Source organism: Protopterus annectens, chromosome 4.part0, assembly GCF_019279795.1.
Source record: "Protopterus annectens isolate FY-2018-M chromosome 4.part0, PAN1.0, whole genome shotgun sequence".
Lineage (NCBI taxonomy): Eukaryota > Metazoa > Chordata > Ceratodontiformes > Protopteridae > Protopterus > Protopterus annectens.
In genome coordinates, this window is record NC_056733.1 from 1,029,505,124 (window position 1) to 1,029,520,656 (window position 15,533).

Here is a 15,533-nt window from a genome sequence, read left to right on the forward strand (position 1 = left end):
ATATTCTCCAAACCTGGCCATGAGAAAGCAGCCAGGATCTATATTAGTAAAGAGGCAATCATACTAGCATGAAGAATTGATCCTGACAAAACTGTGGCAGAAGGCAAAGTATTAAAAATTAGAGACAATAGAGTGTTTGTGGAAAATGATTAATCTGAAGTAGGAAGACTTCATTCGTCTGCAACCTGTGGGTATCGGATCCGACCTCGGATCCGAGCCGGCAATTCAAAAGCTTAGGCTCCGAGCTCCTAGCTCCTCCCTCTTACCCATAACCCCCTTGCCACGCCCTGACTGACCTCAGATTTCGTTTGCCGCTTTTCAAGAAGCAACGGAATTCTTGAGCTCCTGGCGTGGTTTTTTCAGATAAGTGGTTTTTCTGACAGGAAAATTGTTGAATTTCTGAGTTTTTGTTTAAAAAATAGTTAGTGTTGTGTGTGGTTAAGGCTTTCCCTCCCTCTTTAGTTAAATTTCTCGGGTTTTCGTAGTTTTGTGTGTGTCTGTGTGTGTTTAGGCCTTAGGTGTCATGTCTGAAGCCCCTAAGGCTGTCTTTTCGAAATGTACGAGTGTGGCCATAAGCTGTCCCCAGCAGATGGCCACACTTTCGTTCATCTTGGGGTTGAACACCTGTCTTCTGGTTGTACCATTTGTGCAGGGTTCAACCCCGGCTTTAAGGAGCGGAGGTCGAAGTTAGTGCTGGCGGGTCTTTTACCCCAGATACTGCTTGACCTCTGCCCTCCAGTCAGCAACTTGTTGCTGTCAGTTCTCCCCTCGGCTGGGACTCAACCTCCCTTAAAATGCCGGAGGAAGGATTCTAGTAGGGAGAGACAGAAGGAGAGGCACAGGAGAAGCACCACAAGAGGAGAGCCGGCTTCCAGCTCGGCTCCTCCATCTAAGCGGGCTTCCCTGTGCCTTCTAGCTTTCCTCCTCCTCGGCTCCACTCCCCTCGGTTCTCTCCTGGACCCGAGGAGGAGGAGGCTAGCCCTTCCAGGAGGTCACGAGGCGGTTCTCTAGGTCCGCGGTGGCCTCCTCCAGATCGACTTTTCGATGAGCGAAGCTGATATGGACCGGATGATGAGGAAATTCATCCAGGCCCAAATGCAAATGGGAGTGCTCCTAGCCCCCAACCGGGAGGCTTGACCCCTTTTCGCCCCGTAGCTCCTTCTCCGACCCATACCACGGGTTCGGAGCTTTCGGCGCCGTGCAGATTTGGATCCGGGGTGGGTCGGATCCGATTGGTCGGCGCACCTCGGATCCGTCCCATCCCTTGAGTGCTTGGTGCCGGACCCAACCTCTCGGAGCCGAGGGCCGAGCCTCGGATCCGAGGGAGCTGGTGTGTCTTGGCTCCGTCCAGGTCGGAGCACACTGGTCTCGGATCCGGCGGTTTGGCTCCGACTCCGATCCGTCGTCGGATCCGGTGGGGTCGGCTCTCGGGCTTAGAAGCTGGCTCCCCTCGGCTTTCAAGCGTTATGGAAAGGGCACTGTCGAGGACATCCGGACCCCGGTCCCTGCCGGCTCCATCCGCACTCCATTGCAGTTGGGCCAGGCCCCCACCAGCGGTCCCAGGGACAGCCAGCCTCGATGTCCCAAGTGGTTCCCTTGGAACATCCATCTGCTGAAGAGTACTCCTCGGACAGCCCCGATGATGTACCTCGGGCGCAAGTGCAAGGAGGCACATGGACTCCTGAGTCCGTCACTGAAGACCGGACTTGGATGAAGGAGAAGGCTCCCCTAGGTCACCCCTGAGGGCGTCTCATTTGGAGACATCATGGAGATGTTAAGGATCAGGGGGTGGTCTGCCCCAAGGCTTCTTCGACGAGTCTGTGTTCTTGGAGGCATTCGAGGCGGGCCCTTCTACCTCTTGGGTGTCCCCTCCTGCTGACCCCTGGTAGATCTTATATCTATCAGGGCGTGGAAGGATCCGGACACCATTGAGCCTATCCCAAAGCCCGGATCGCATTCTTTCTCCTCCATCAGACCACACCCACTGGAGTAAGGGTCCCCCAGTAGATGCCATGATGATGGCTGCAGCCACGAAGAGGGAATTGGCCCAGGAGAGTCCCTCCGTCCATCCTCCGGGCAAGGAGTCCCGTTCGATGGATCATTGGGAAGCGAGTGTTTAGTTCAGCGACCTTCTCCTTGAGGCGCTGAACTACATGGCGCATGTCATTAGGATGCAGCGAGATCTGATTAAAGAGTGCGCTGCATCTCCCGGAGTCCATCTCGAGTGAGGATAAGCAGGTTTATTCCACCCGAATGGCCACTCTCAGATCTGTATCCAATACATCTATCGGCTGCTGTCTCATGCTACTGAGGGAGCCGCTAGAGCCAGCGGAGCAGGCCTTGTCATGAGGCGACAGGCCTGGCTCCGCCATTGTGATTTTGCTGAGCCCTTTAAGGCGACCTTCGCGAATGCCCTTTCGATGGTTCTGCCTTATTTGGCAAGACTGTTCATGAGACACTTATCCAGAGCGAAAAGGGCGGGAAGGCGCTGTCTGCCGGAGTCCGCTTCTCAGCTCCCAGAGGTCCTTCTCTAAGAACCAAAAGGGACAGAAGAAGATGTGGTTCCGAAGTCGCAGCAGTCCCAACCTGCTCAGGATAACCAGTCCTTCCGTGGCAGAGGAGGGCGGGGAGGTCGTCGTGCCAGAGGCAGGGGGGCTCCTGGCAATTTTGGGTCCAGAGAACCTTTCTCTGAGAGACCCACGCAGCAGCCCTGAAGGGTTGCCCGGCTGTCCGTCTCTGGAGGCAGTCGGGGGCGTTTCGATGCACCTGACTTCTTGGGAGTCCATAACAACAGACAGTTGGGTGCTTGACTCATATCCAGAGGATATTCAATACCCCTAATCAAGATTCCCAAATCTCGCAGCCTCCCAGATGTTCCACCCGATCAAAGGGAGGCGGCAGCTCTCGAAATCGAGCAGCTGCTAGGAAAAAGAGCCATCCAGCGCGTCCCCAGATCAAGCGGATTAGGGTTTTACTCCAGGTTCTTTTGGTGCCAAAGAAGGCGGGGACTTAAGACCAATTTTAGACCTTTCCCTGTTGAACCTGTCAGTAACCAAGCAAAGTTCCGGATGGTCACCCTGCAATCTATACTCCCCCTATTGAGGGAGAACGACTGGATGTGTTCCATAGACCTCAAGGATGCGTACTACCACATTCGGATGGACAGGCGGTCCAGGAGGTTTCTTCGCTTCCGGCTGGGAGCCAGTCACTATCAGTTCAGGGTCCTCCCTTTGGTCTCACCTCAGCCCCAGGGTGTTTACCAAGGTGTTAGCGGTGGTAGCGGCCCACCTGAGGCTCCAGGGATTACAGGTCTTTCCGTGCCTGGGCGACTGGCTCCTGGCGGCATCATCAAGGCATCTTCTGTGCTCAGCCAGGGATTACTTCCTTCAACTAGCACCAAGGCTGGGCATAACGATCAACTGGGAGAAATCTTTCCTGAATCCAACTCAAATTATAGATTTCATAGGAGGAAGACTAGACACCAGATCAATGCGAGCCTTCCTCACCCCGGACCGTATCGTCAGCCTGAGGTGTCATGTGACAGCAATCCTTCAACCGTCACCAACTGCAGCTTCGGTCCTGAGGGCCCTAGGTTCTATGGCGGCAGCTATCCGCTTCTACTTCATGCTGCGCCTACGCATGCGGGTTCTTCAATGGACCCTTCAAGTTCAGTGGTCTCCTCTTTGTTCTCTCTAACGCTCGATTGCGGTCAGCAGGCGTGCAGGGACTCCCTTCTGTGGTGGCTTCTTTCTCCGGAGCCCCTGGTAGGGAACCCTTTTGCGCTGCATTTCCCGAGCCACAGTGACCACGGACGCTTCTTGCCTCGGGTGGGGGGGGCATTCTGCGGGAAAGATTGTCCAAGGCACGTGGAATCCCACAGAGACATCATTGCATATAAATGTCCTGGAAATGAGGGCGGTGCTCCTAGCGTTGCAAGCACTTCACCACGTTCTTCCTACAGGGACTATTGCGATTCAGACAGACAACATGTCGTAGTCTGGTATATCAACAAGCAGGGAGGAACCAGGTCTTATCCCCTTTGTCGAGGCCATGAGAGTTTGGGAATGGGCAATTTCCACCAAGCGCTTTCTGATAGCAACGCACATTCCGGGAAAGTCCAACATCCTTGCGGACAAGCTCAGTCGCACCATCCTTTCTCCACACGAGTGGTCCCTAAACCTTCAAGTAGCGAAGAAGATTTTTGCCGTTTGGGGGCAACCCTGTTGCGATCTTTTGCTTCTCCCTCAAGCGCCAAATGCGACAATTTCTTCGCTCTACTTCCCCACCAGGGAGTTCGAGGATGCTCTGGTGCATGCTTGGCCTCCGGTCTCCTTTATGCCTACCCTCCACTTCCTCTGATGCAGAGGTTTCTGCAGAAAGCCAACAGTTTGGGGAGCAGAATGATTCTCATTGCCCCATTCTGGCCTCGACAACCTTGGTTCCCCTTGTATGGTCTCACAAAATCAATCCACCATGGATTCTGGATCCAATTCGGATCTCATCTCTCACCCTCTGGGAATGCCAGTTCCCAACCTGCGGACCCTGAAGTTGACAGCTTGGCTGCTCCAATTCCAACCTTAATTAGGACTCCGGTATCTCTTCACGGTCAAAGCAATTTTGGTGGCTGCCCATAAACCTTCTACCAGACAGGTTTATCGGAGTAAATGGAAGAGGTTCTCTATATGGGCAGGGCAGAGAATGGTGGATCCTTTTTCAGCACCTATCTCTGCGGTGCTAGACTTTCTAACAGACCTCTTTCATCAAGGGGCCAGTTCATCCACGATTAAAGTACAATTGGCGGCTATATCGCACTATCACATTGGACAGGACACAGCTCCCCTTATGACAGCGAAATTATGCAAATCTTTTCTCAAGGGAGTTTTTTTATTAAGGCCTCCAGTCAAGGAGGTTGTACCGCCTTGGGATTTGTCTTTAGTCCTGCAGGCCCTTACTGCTCCTCCCTTCGAGCCTGCAGCTTCTGCTGATTTAAAATTCCTTTCCTGGAAGACTGTCTTTCTGGTAGCTATCACTTCAGCCAGAAGGGTGTCTGAGCTTCAGGCTCTTTGTGTCAAACCGCCTTACCTTTCTTTCTTCCCTGATAGGGTGTGCCTCAGGACCAATCCATCTTTTCTTCCAAAGGTCTCTTCTGAATCCAATATTAACCAGTCAATCAATTTGCCTGTTTTTTCCCAAATATTCAAACAAAGGGAATACAAATTGCATTCATTGGATGTTCATAGACAATTACGTTTTATATTAACAGGACAGCTGGCCACAGGAAATCAGATCAGCTGTTCGTTTCCCTTTGCTAAATTTGCTCTGGGTAAAGCAGTGTCTAAAGTCACTCTGTCTAAATGGATTGCTAATTGCATATTGCAGGCATATGACACTTCAGGCAGACCTGCTCCTAAGAGGGTTTTTGCTCATTCTACTAGGGCAGTTTCTCGTCAGCCGCCTTTAAGTCCCGTGTTTCGTTGGATGATATCTGCGGCAGCTACTTGGGCCTCGCCTCATACTTTTATTTCTCATTACAAGGTGGATGTTGTTTCTAGAGGAAGAGCATCCTTTGGCTCAGCGGTGCTCGGAACATCCTTCCATGATGGCGCCCAAGATTCAGGTAGCTAGGGACTCTGTCCCACAGGTTGCAGACGAATGAAGTCTTCCTACTTCAGATTTAGAAGTTATGTACTCACCATAACGTTCCATCTGAGTAGGTGACTTCATTCGGATCAACTCATCCCTCCATCCCCCTGACCTTATAGAGCGAGTAATTATGCTTTTTTTAGTATACTGTGGTCAGTATTTGAGGCAAACTCAATCTGAGGTCAGTCAGGGCGTGGCAAGGGGTTATGGGTAAGAGGGAGGAGCTAGGAGCTCGGAGCCTAAGCTTTTGAATTGCCGGCTCGGATCCGAGGTCGGATCCGATACCCACAGGTTGCATCCGAATGAAGTCACCTACTCAGATGGAACGTTATGGTGAGTACATAACTTCTAATTCATTGCACACCAAGCAGAATAGAAGCAAATTTATCACAGGGAATGTCGAGAGGTTGGTGTGAGATCCAAGCTGCTGTATCCAGCTGTCTTTAAAATATTCTGTCCTGGAGGGTCAAAGTCAGACTAGGCTAAGGAGGAAATACAAACATTTGTCCAACAAAAAATGAGCCATCAAACAGAAGGGGACTTGTTATTCTTCTGATAATAAAGTTGTTACAGAGACTTTTCCAGTGAAATCTTTTCCAGTGTTCCAAAAGAAAATGCTTGAGAGACAGAATAAAGCACAGAAACTGACTAGAAGAACCTTGGACTTGAACCGGAGTTTGGGGTTAGCAGATGGAGATGAAGACCAGCAAAACTTAAATTAATGAATAAATGTGAGACTATAAAGCATCAATCACAAAGATGGATTTACAAGAAAAAGTGGCAGAGAGAGATTGGACTTCTGTTGACTTTTTTTTAAACTTGTGGGAGGGGGACTGAAAAGCATATACCTCACTTGATGTCATTGATGTTTGGAAGTCACTAAAAGGCAAAAAGAAAATAACAATAAATAAAACAATTACTGTTATTAACAGTATTTGTATAAAACATTGCATTGTATAAACTGAATGTTATATAGTGAAGCATTTTTCGCTGATTGTTGTATATGATAAAGATACTAAAGTAAGTAACTGTTTTCTTTTTTAGTTTAAGAAATGTAGGCATTATATTGTAAAAGAGAAGAAAGGATGGACAAAAGCACATTTAAGTTGATATGCTGTAATCTTGGGCTGTTGGGGTGTGGGATAGGGTATAGAATTGCACTGATTATAATGTATGTAGAGTTCAGATGTTTACTTTTGCAGAGGTGAATGTCAAGATTAATGCCCTTGGCTTAATCTAATAATTTTTTGTGAGCATTTGGGTTTTAAAAATAAGAGAACACTGTGAATGTATTGAAAAGTTTTTCTTTAGCAAATAAATGTTCAGTGTGAGTTGCGAAGTCTGCAGCTGAGGGCAGCTGTACATTCTGTTCTTATGTTTCCATTGAGACAAGCTGACTACAGGTGCAGGCAATAAATCTCAGGATATCTGGGCATTTGTCCGAGGATTTTCATTAAAACAAAAATTCATTTAAAATGTGATGTAGGTTCCAATGGAGATGTCAAGAAACAACTGTGTAAAGGATCAACCTGCCAACCATTAGTGGATGCATGTAACACAAAGGCTGGAAATAGACATTTTAAAACACTGTCAAATATAACAGATGGAAATAATAACTTCTTATCAATATAACTACATTATCCATATTATTGTGGAATGTGAATGACCTCAAATGTATAGACAGAAAGGACAGAGTATTGAATTATATTAAGAAATGCAGAGTGCAAATAACAATGCTACAGGAGACACAGTTGTAAACAATTAGAATGTGAAATTGATAAAGAAAGGATTTGAGGGTGGACAGCAGAATATCAGGGACAAAGGAAAGGGGAAATACTTGTACTAATTTGTAAAGGAGCTTCAGCAGTAATAGAAGAGGGGGAAAATATAATAATTGTAGATGTGTGGCAGTAAGGATAATTACATTGACATGTATTTATATTCCACCTAAATCTGTTTTTATGGAGCTTAAGAAAAATTTGGGAGAAACAATCAGTTTTCAGTAGGGAATATTACTTATAGGTGGGGACTGGAACTTGATCTGCAACAGTGAGGATGTATCTATGGGACTTGGAAAAGAAAATACAACAAAAGAGGGTAGATTCTTGAAGAAATCCATGAAAATATTTAGTATGAAAGACATAAATTCAGTTGTAGGAACTCTGAGAGAATTTACATATTATTGCCCACGGTACAATGAGTACAATAACTGGGCCAGACTAGACAGAAAGTATACTTCACAGGAACATGTGTATTTAATTGAAAGCTTTGGCACACATCCAATAACTATTACAGATCATGTGCCAATAACAACTTAGATAAAAATGTGGGATAATGGAGTAAAAATGAGACACTGGCACTTTCCCACCTACTTGTTAAAAACAGAGCAATTTGAGAAATGGGTTGTGGAAATTATTTGCACATTATTAGGGAAGATAGAAAGTTCTTCAGAAGTTATAGCTGTATGTGAGATAAAATGAAAGTGGAGTTTAAAAATAGGGTAGAAATACAAAAAAGTAGATGTGGTTAAGAAGTAACATGAATTATTTAGAGGGGCTGACAAAGATTAAAATATTGCATAATAAGAGATTTCTCACAGAGCAAGTAGAGGTGCAACTGGAGAGTGCTAAAGAAAAAATAAGATAGTATCTGGATAACATGCATCAGTTTAGAAAGATTGCTGTCAAACAACTGTTTTTTGATAATACTCCAAAAATGACTTTTAGGAGAGATAAAAATATTTTAAAAACGTTGGAATGTTCTAAGATCGATACTTTAGTCAGTAAGACTAGGGTTGGTACTTATAACTATATTTTAGAAGGTTGTAGAATTAATATAGGTCATTTTTCAACATTGAAAAGTATTATTCTAGTTTTGGCACAATGGGAGTTGTTTTTGTGGCACTATGCACGAAGTGCAGTTCATTCTACATAGGGAAAACAAAATGGAGTTTCAGGGAGAGAATTTATAAACGTAATTCTGACATATTAAGGGTGCAGTCAATAATGTATTATGTAAACATCCTATTTCTTTTCCTGAACTTTCTTTCTTATTCACAATTTTGGAATGAATACAAATTAATCCTAGAGATGCTCGATGAGAATAATATTTCAAAGTTAGAGAGTTATGGTGGCAATTAAATTACATTGCATATTCCCCCACATCTGAATAATATGCTAGCCTTATCTAGTGTTATAAAACTGCGTCGTATTAAGTAATAGTTTTTATATTATACAATTTTATGGATGTTTTATGTGGTTGCTGACTTTGTCATTAGTACAAGAACCAATCAGTTTTTTAAGACATAAGTCATGTGATCTCGCAAAGTTTTTCAATTCAGGTTGCAAGTATTTGTAAAGGGGATGAAAGCACTGGACTTTTAGTTTTTTGGTTCATACTTGTGGCATTGTATGCAGATTGTAATAAAGTCGAATGTGTTGTGAACAGGACAAGTCGATGAACATTCTTTTGTTTACTAGTTTGCTGTTTGATGTTTTTTTATCTCTATTTTTTTTTTTTTTTGATAATAAGCTCAGAGCAGAAAACATTTTAGCACAATGGTTTAAGCAACAAAAAGTAAAAAGAGTTGTTACCAAACTTAGGGAGACTATAACAAGAAAAATAACAAGAGATCCTGTAGAGGTATTAGAGATATTTCAGAAAATTTAAGAACATTTGTATAAATCAGAGAAATATGGAAATCAAGACAGAACATAAATGGAAATATTTATGGAAGACTTGAGTATGCTAAGGTTAGAGGTACACGAGGATCAACAATTATAGGTTCATAGGTTCATAGGTTGGTACTAGGCTATCAGCCCTAGGGCCTATACAAGCCTAGCCATAACAATTCCCTGGCTATTTCTTCCCACATTATTTACTTTCCTGGACCCCTGTCTAGCAGGGCGACTGACGTGATCCCTGGGGTGAATTTCCTTTCTCCCATCCAATCGTCAAGGTTCCTCTTGAAGAGGTCCAAAGAGGCACTCTGCTTGACATGTATGGGCAATCTATTCCAGAGTCTGGGGAGTCTCTGGGTTAGGAACCTATCCCTCCAACATGTTTTGTTTATTGTGATGACAAGGTTTAGATCCCTGGAGCGTGTGTAGCTCTGAGGGATTGGGATTTCTTTAAGTGTAGCATGTCCAACAGCTCTGGGTTTGACATGGCCTTGTATGTTAAGCAGAGATCGCCTCTGAGTAGGCGTTATGCGACAGAGTATAGCTGGAGTTTTTTAAGGCGGTCAGCATAGGGCATCTGCTTTAGGCCTGTGATACTTTTAGTGAGGTATTTCTGAGGCCTTTCCAGTTGTTGCAGATGTCTTGAGAGGTACATACCAAATGGGGCGTTGTATTCTATAATGGGTCTAATGAGGGATGAGTACAGTGGGACAATGACCTCCTTTTTCTGGATGAAAAGCCCTTCGTGATGAGGTGTGCTACATAGAAGGATTTCCTGACTGTTGTGGCGATGTGGTTATCGAAGGTGAGACCACTGTCCACCTGTGTCCCTAAGTCTCTTATCACACTTTCTGTGTTTAGTGTACTGCCACCTATATGGTAATTCATGGATACATGTTTTTCCCAAAGGGGATAACAATACATTTCTTGGCATTGAGCTTGAGCCCATGGCTCTGGCACCAAGCATCTGTTTCTGTAAGGCCCTTTTGTAGAGTATCCACATCATTTGGGGATTCAATAATGGCTCCCAGTTTGCAGTCATCTGCAAACTTTGTTAGCCAGAGTCCCTTAGTGTTGACCTGTACTTCAGAGAAGTAGATGCCAAACAAGAGCGGCCCCAGGACTGAACCCTGAGGTACTCCACTTGTCACTTGTCTGGAGCTGGATTTGGAGTCGGCTACTTTTACAGTGTGGGTTCTATCAGTAAGCCATTTAGCAACCCATTGGGTGACATAGGGATTTATGCCCAACTTAGTAAGTTTATCTATGATTCCAGAGTGGGGATGGTGTCAAAGGCCTTGGCAAGGTCTAGATAGGCTGTGTGGACCACCTTACCCTTGTCCATGGCTCTGGAGACTGATTCAAAGAAGTCAATCAGGTTCAGGAGACAAGATCGGCCCTTCACAAACCCAAACTGGGTGGGGTCCAGTGTTTGAAGGTTGCCAATGTCTTTGTTTATAAGTTCCATGATAATACGCTCCATGGCCTTGCAGATAAGGCTTGTCAGACTGATGGGACGGTAGTTTCCGGGATCCAAGGTGGATCCCCTTGTGGATTGGGATAACTGTAGCTCTGCGCCACTCAGTGGGCACGAAACCTGAGGTGAGGCTATGATTAAACATGACACTTAGGTGAGGTGCCAGTTCATATTGCAGTTCATGTAGTACACAGCCCGGGATGTCATCTGGTCCCATGGATGCTGTATTCTTGGCTTTAGAGAGTGCGTTTTGTACCTGTGTGGCCGTTATTACTGGAATTTGGCAATCTTCCGGTATTGAGATGGGCCATTTAGGGGGTGAGAGTGGGGTGAAGTTGGCACTGAATCGATCTGCTAGGATATTGGCAATATCCTTCAGATCAGTATATTTAATGCCATTCTGTTTTAGCTCAGAGCAGATCTGAGCATTGCCATTTAGATTCTTGACATAATTATAGAATGCTTTGTGGTTGTCTTTGGAATCTTTGGCAATTTTATTTTCGTAACTAGCTTTGGAGGATTTTATGAGGCATCTCAGTTTCTTACTGAGGCTAGTAAGGAGTTTTTGCATCCTGGGATTTTCCTCTTTTCTGCAAAAGTTTCTTCCTTTTGTTGTAAAGTTTGTTTATGGCAGGGGACCACCAGATTGGCTTCCTTTTTGGATGAGAGCATTTTGGTTCTATTTGGGATGGCACGATTCATGCATGAGTGGATGTGCTCGTACAGTGCCATAGTGTAGGATTCAGCAGTTGAACTTTCAGTTCCGTCTGCATGGGTGTCATGAAGTTTGTCACTTCTGACTTGAGTAGCATGAAGTTGGCTTTGGAGAAGTTTTTATGGTGGTTTCTTTACTGGGGGTGGGGGTGGGATGTGGATGTTAAGGGTGATTAGCTTATGGTCAGACCTGACTAACGAGGGGTGACCATAGGTATGGAGCATTGATTTCCCATGTTGGTAATGACCAGGTCTAGGATATTGGAGCCCTGGTGGGACTATGGATTAGTTGATCCAGGGCATTGGAATTTATGAATTCCAAGAACCGTTGCAAAGGTGTTGGGACATGAGTAGTTTTCCCAGTTAATGGCAGGGTAGTTAAAATCACCCAGTATTAGGGTGTTTGGTTCTATCTTAATATTTTCCAGTATGTTTAGAAAGGTGTAGTGAGAATCTTGGGGTATGGTGGGGGATCTGTAGCAAGCTACAATTTGTATTGCAGTCTTACCTAGTGTTAGTTGCACTTGGAGAATTTCAGACACATTGTGTTGGGCAACTAGCCTGGTGGTGTGAATATCCTTGGTGAATATTGACACTCCTCCACCTTTAGTGTTTGGTCCTGGTTTGGTGGCGAAAAGTGTGGTAAGAGTTGTAGCCTGGTATTGCAGGGGTGCTCTCTGGAGCCTTGAACCAGGTCTCAGTTACTGCACAGATATCGATGTTCTCCATTTTTAGGAGTGCCTCGAGAGAGTGCATTTTGAGGTTTAGACTTCTAGCATTGAGTAGCATTACCTTCAGATTTTGCATGCTTGTACCTGTTATGGTGGTGGTTTTGTCCTTTGAAGTTTGCCTAAAAAGGCACTATAGGGGTGGCAAGAGCCTTAGCCAGTAACCTGAATCCCAGGGGCGACAGGTGCAGACCATCTCTGGCAAAGCATCGTGGTCTGTCAATCATGTCATCCCAGGCAGACAGATACTGGATCCCCTTTGAATGACACCATAAGCTTAGCCAATTGTTGAAGTCAATCATTTTATCCTTATATTGTGGTATCATTCTGGGCGAAGGCAGGATGCTACTCAGTGCTAGTGTCATACCTGCCTGGGCCACATGATCCGAGAGCTCTTCCATGTCTCTTTTCATGTAGTCCAGGGAGGTACGTCTCAAGTCATTCACTCCAACATGGACAATGACACAGTCATATTTGTACTTGTTGTGGAGTGACTTGAGTGCATGCGTTATGTGGCGGATCCTGGCACCCGACAGGCAGCTGACTGTAATTTTCTCCTTATTCAACCTGGTGAGAGGGACATCAGTGTGCCGGACTATAGAGTCACCTATGACTAAAGTGTTAGGTACATTGTCTTGCCTTAGGGGCTGTTGCTGGGTGGCACACTGGTGTTGTGAACTATGTGACACATTGGTTGTGATTGGTGTTTGTTTGCGTTTCAGCTTCAGAGGTCTTTGTTGCTTGGGCAGGTTACAGTTAAGGGCCTCTGCATATGTGGATTTAGTGTTGCTATATGTGGGTGTTGGTGGTGCGGGTTTAGAAGGGCTATGTGTTGCTTGAGGTGTAGTGTGGGTGTTAACCTTCTCCTCTTGACTGTTTTGCAAAATCTTGGGTGGAGAGAGCTTTGCTTCCATTTTGGCTATGTAAGTGCATCTCTCACAGGTTGTAGTGTTGGGTGGTAGGAGGAGAGGGTTGTCTGTGTACATGAGGCAATTGCTGCATTGCCCCAGTATGCCCAGATTCACCAGGTGGACAGGAGAAATCACCGCAAGCTGACCCTTGGACATGCCTGGTTTGGGGCTTTTTTTTTTTTTCTTTGTAAAGTATAGGAGCTGTTTCCTTAGCAAGGTACTTTGCAATTATAGGCTGTTTAGTGCCTACTATTAATTTCTCCTTGTTAACAAGGAGAGTTCAGTGTTTGTATGAGTTTAAGGCTTCCTAGTGCTTTCCAGCAGGTATTAGAGAAAGTGCTAGTCACAGGGATGCTTAAAGGTAAGATTGAAAAGAATGCACTCTGCAGTGTGCACTAGAGAAGTTAGATGTGAAAGTAGGTAACTTGAGTTTTACCTGTTTAAAAGTTAAGGTTTAGTGGAGAGTTACTATTTTTAAAACAGCAAGATGGACTGAAAGGGGTGGTCACTTTTGTATTTTGGTACTATGAAATACTGTAGGATGGCCAATAAATTTAAATAATTGAAGGGGTGGGATTTCAAAAGTGATGATTTTGTGATTACTCACATAAGCCAGTGAAAGTAGAGAGAAATGAGATATATGGTCAGATTAACATAAGAGGCGGGCAACTAGAAAGACAGTGGTATTCTCAAAATATAGAAAGGCAATACAGTAATACAAAAAATAACAGCAAACTAACCTTTCCTTCACAGCAAAGTGTAGCAGAGTCTGGATGAGCCTTTCTGGTAAATTAACAGTTAATGTAGGAGAAGATGAGATAATGGCATATAATCAGTCTGCAGAAAGTCTCCAGGAATATGTGGTATTCCTGTGGATGTTTGGAAGCAAGGAGGAAAGAAAGTGCTAAAGATCTGGAAGGTTTTGTTTAGCAGTACTTTAAAAAGAGGGAAGGCACCAACATCCTGGAAGAAAGCTGTGGTGTTTGTAATACTTAAAGACAGTAAAAACCCATCAGATCCAGCTTCATATAGGCCCATTTCAATTTTGAACCATGATTATAAAGTGTTTATGTCTATAATAGCTGAAAGAATGGCAAAGGTGTTGCCAGAATTATTAGATATTGATCAGTGTCTTTTTTGTGGAGGGGAGGCAAACATTATACAACATTACTAGAACAATGATGATCCAGAGGGAAGCAGAATGTAAGAAAATACCACTGTTGTTGGTGGGTCTTGATGCAGAGAAAGAATTTGTCAAAGTATGATGGGATTTTTTTAGTAGGACAATGGAAACATTTTGCGACAGTTTCAGTTTTTTTGGGAGTAAAAAAATTAATGAAGGTAAAACAAAGGCTATAGCTGTAAACTATGTACCCACTCATGAAATGGACATGATAAAATGAAATATTTAAGAGTATGGATTAAAAAGGATGGTTCTCGCAGCTAAGGATATGTGAGAAGAGACTAAACAAAAGATTTTGGAGTATTGTCAAAAATTGAGAAACTGAAAGCTCTTATTTATGGATAATGTATAGCAAGGTACAAGCAATGAAAATGTTTTAGTCCATTTAGTTTTATATACAAATCAGGCATATTTTTTATCAACCAGAGGACAAGTTGTGGATAGTAGTTAGTAAAGAGTTGAAGGATTTCCTTTGGGAGGGGAAGAGGGCAAGAGTCAACTGGAATAAGTTGATCCTTCCAGTAGAACAAGGTGGTTTAGGATTACCTGCTCTGAAGGAATATTCCAGAGCTACACATTTAAGGCTGATATACACAATGCAAGCAGAAAGCTATTATTCAAAGTGGAAAGGGATGATGATGAAGTGTGCATGTGTGTGTGTGTGGGGGGGGGGGGGGTTCAGGAAAGAAGGAGAGAGAGTGAGATTTTGGATGTAGATTCTTCAGTAGAATAACAACAGCCATATAGAATATTATATTCATAAATCAGTAGAAAGTATTCTTAGAACTAAGCCAACATGAGAATGCAGAAAGGAGATTTTGCTGATAGGGATGACTGCAATTAGGGTTATAGAAAACAAGAAAGAGGGAGCTGGAATTTACTGTAGAAAACGGCAAAGGAACCAAGGTAATCAGAGCAAACAAGTTGAGAGGGAAAGGTAACAGAATAGGAAGAGGCAAGGAGACATTTGGACTGCAGGCTACAGACTGCCTTCCCTAGCAGGGATTGATATCAGATTATAGGCAAAGAGAAACGGGTAAGGGAATCCTAAGTGAAGGACCTGCTCTGGTAGAGTTTTTAGTTGAATCTAGAACAGAAGCTGCTGTTAAAAAAAGGGATAGTAGGGCATATAAAATATTACATGATAACTGTAGGAATTGGTCAGAGGAGCTTAGAAAAGGTTGTGAAGAGACTTTG

The 15,533-nt window shown here is 44.3% G+C and overlaps 1 protein-coding gene across 2 annotated transcripts in view; it reads left to right on the plus strand.

Moving 5' to 3' along the window:
* Nucleotides 1-15,533, plus strand: part of NME5 (NME/NM23 family member 5) — a 314,300-nt gene that overhangs the window by 84,259 nt on the left and 214,508 nt on the right. The gene's annotated exons all lie outside the window — the stretch shown is intronic.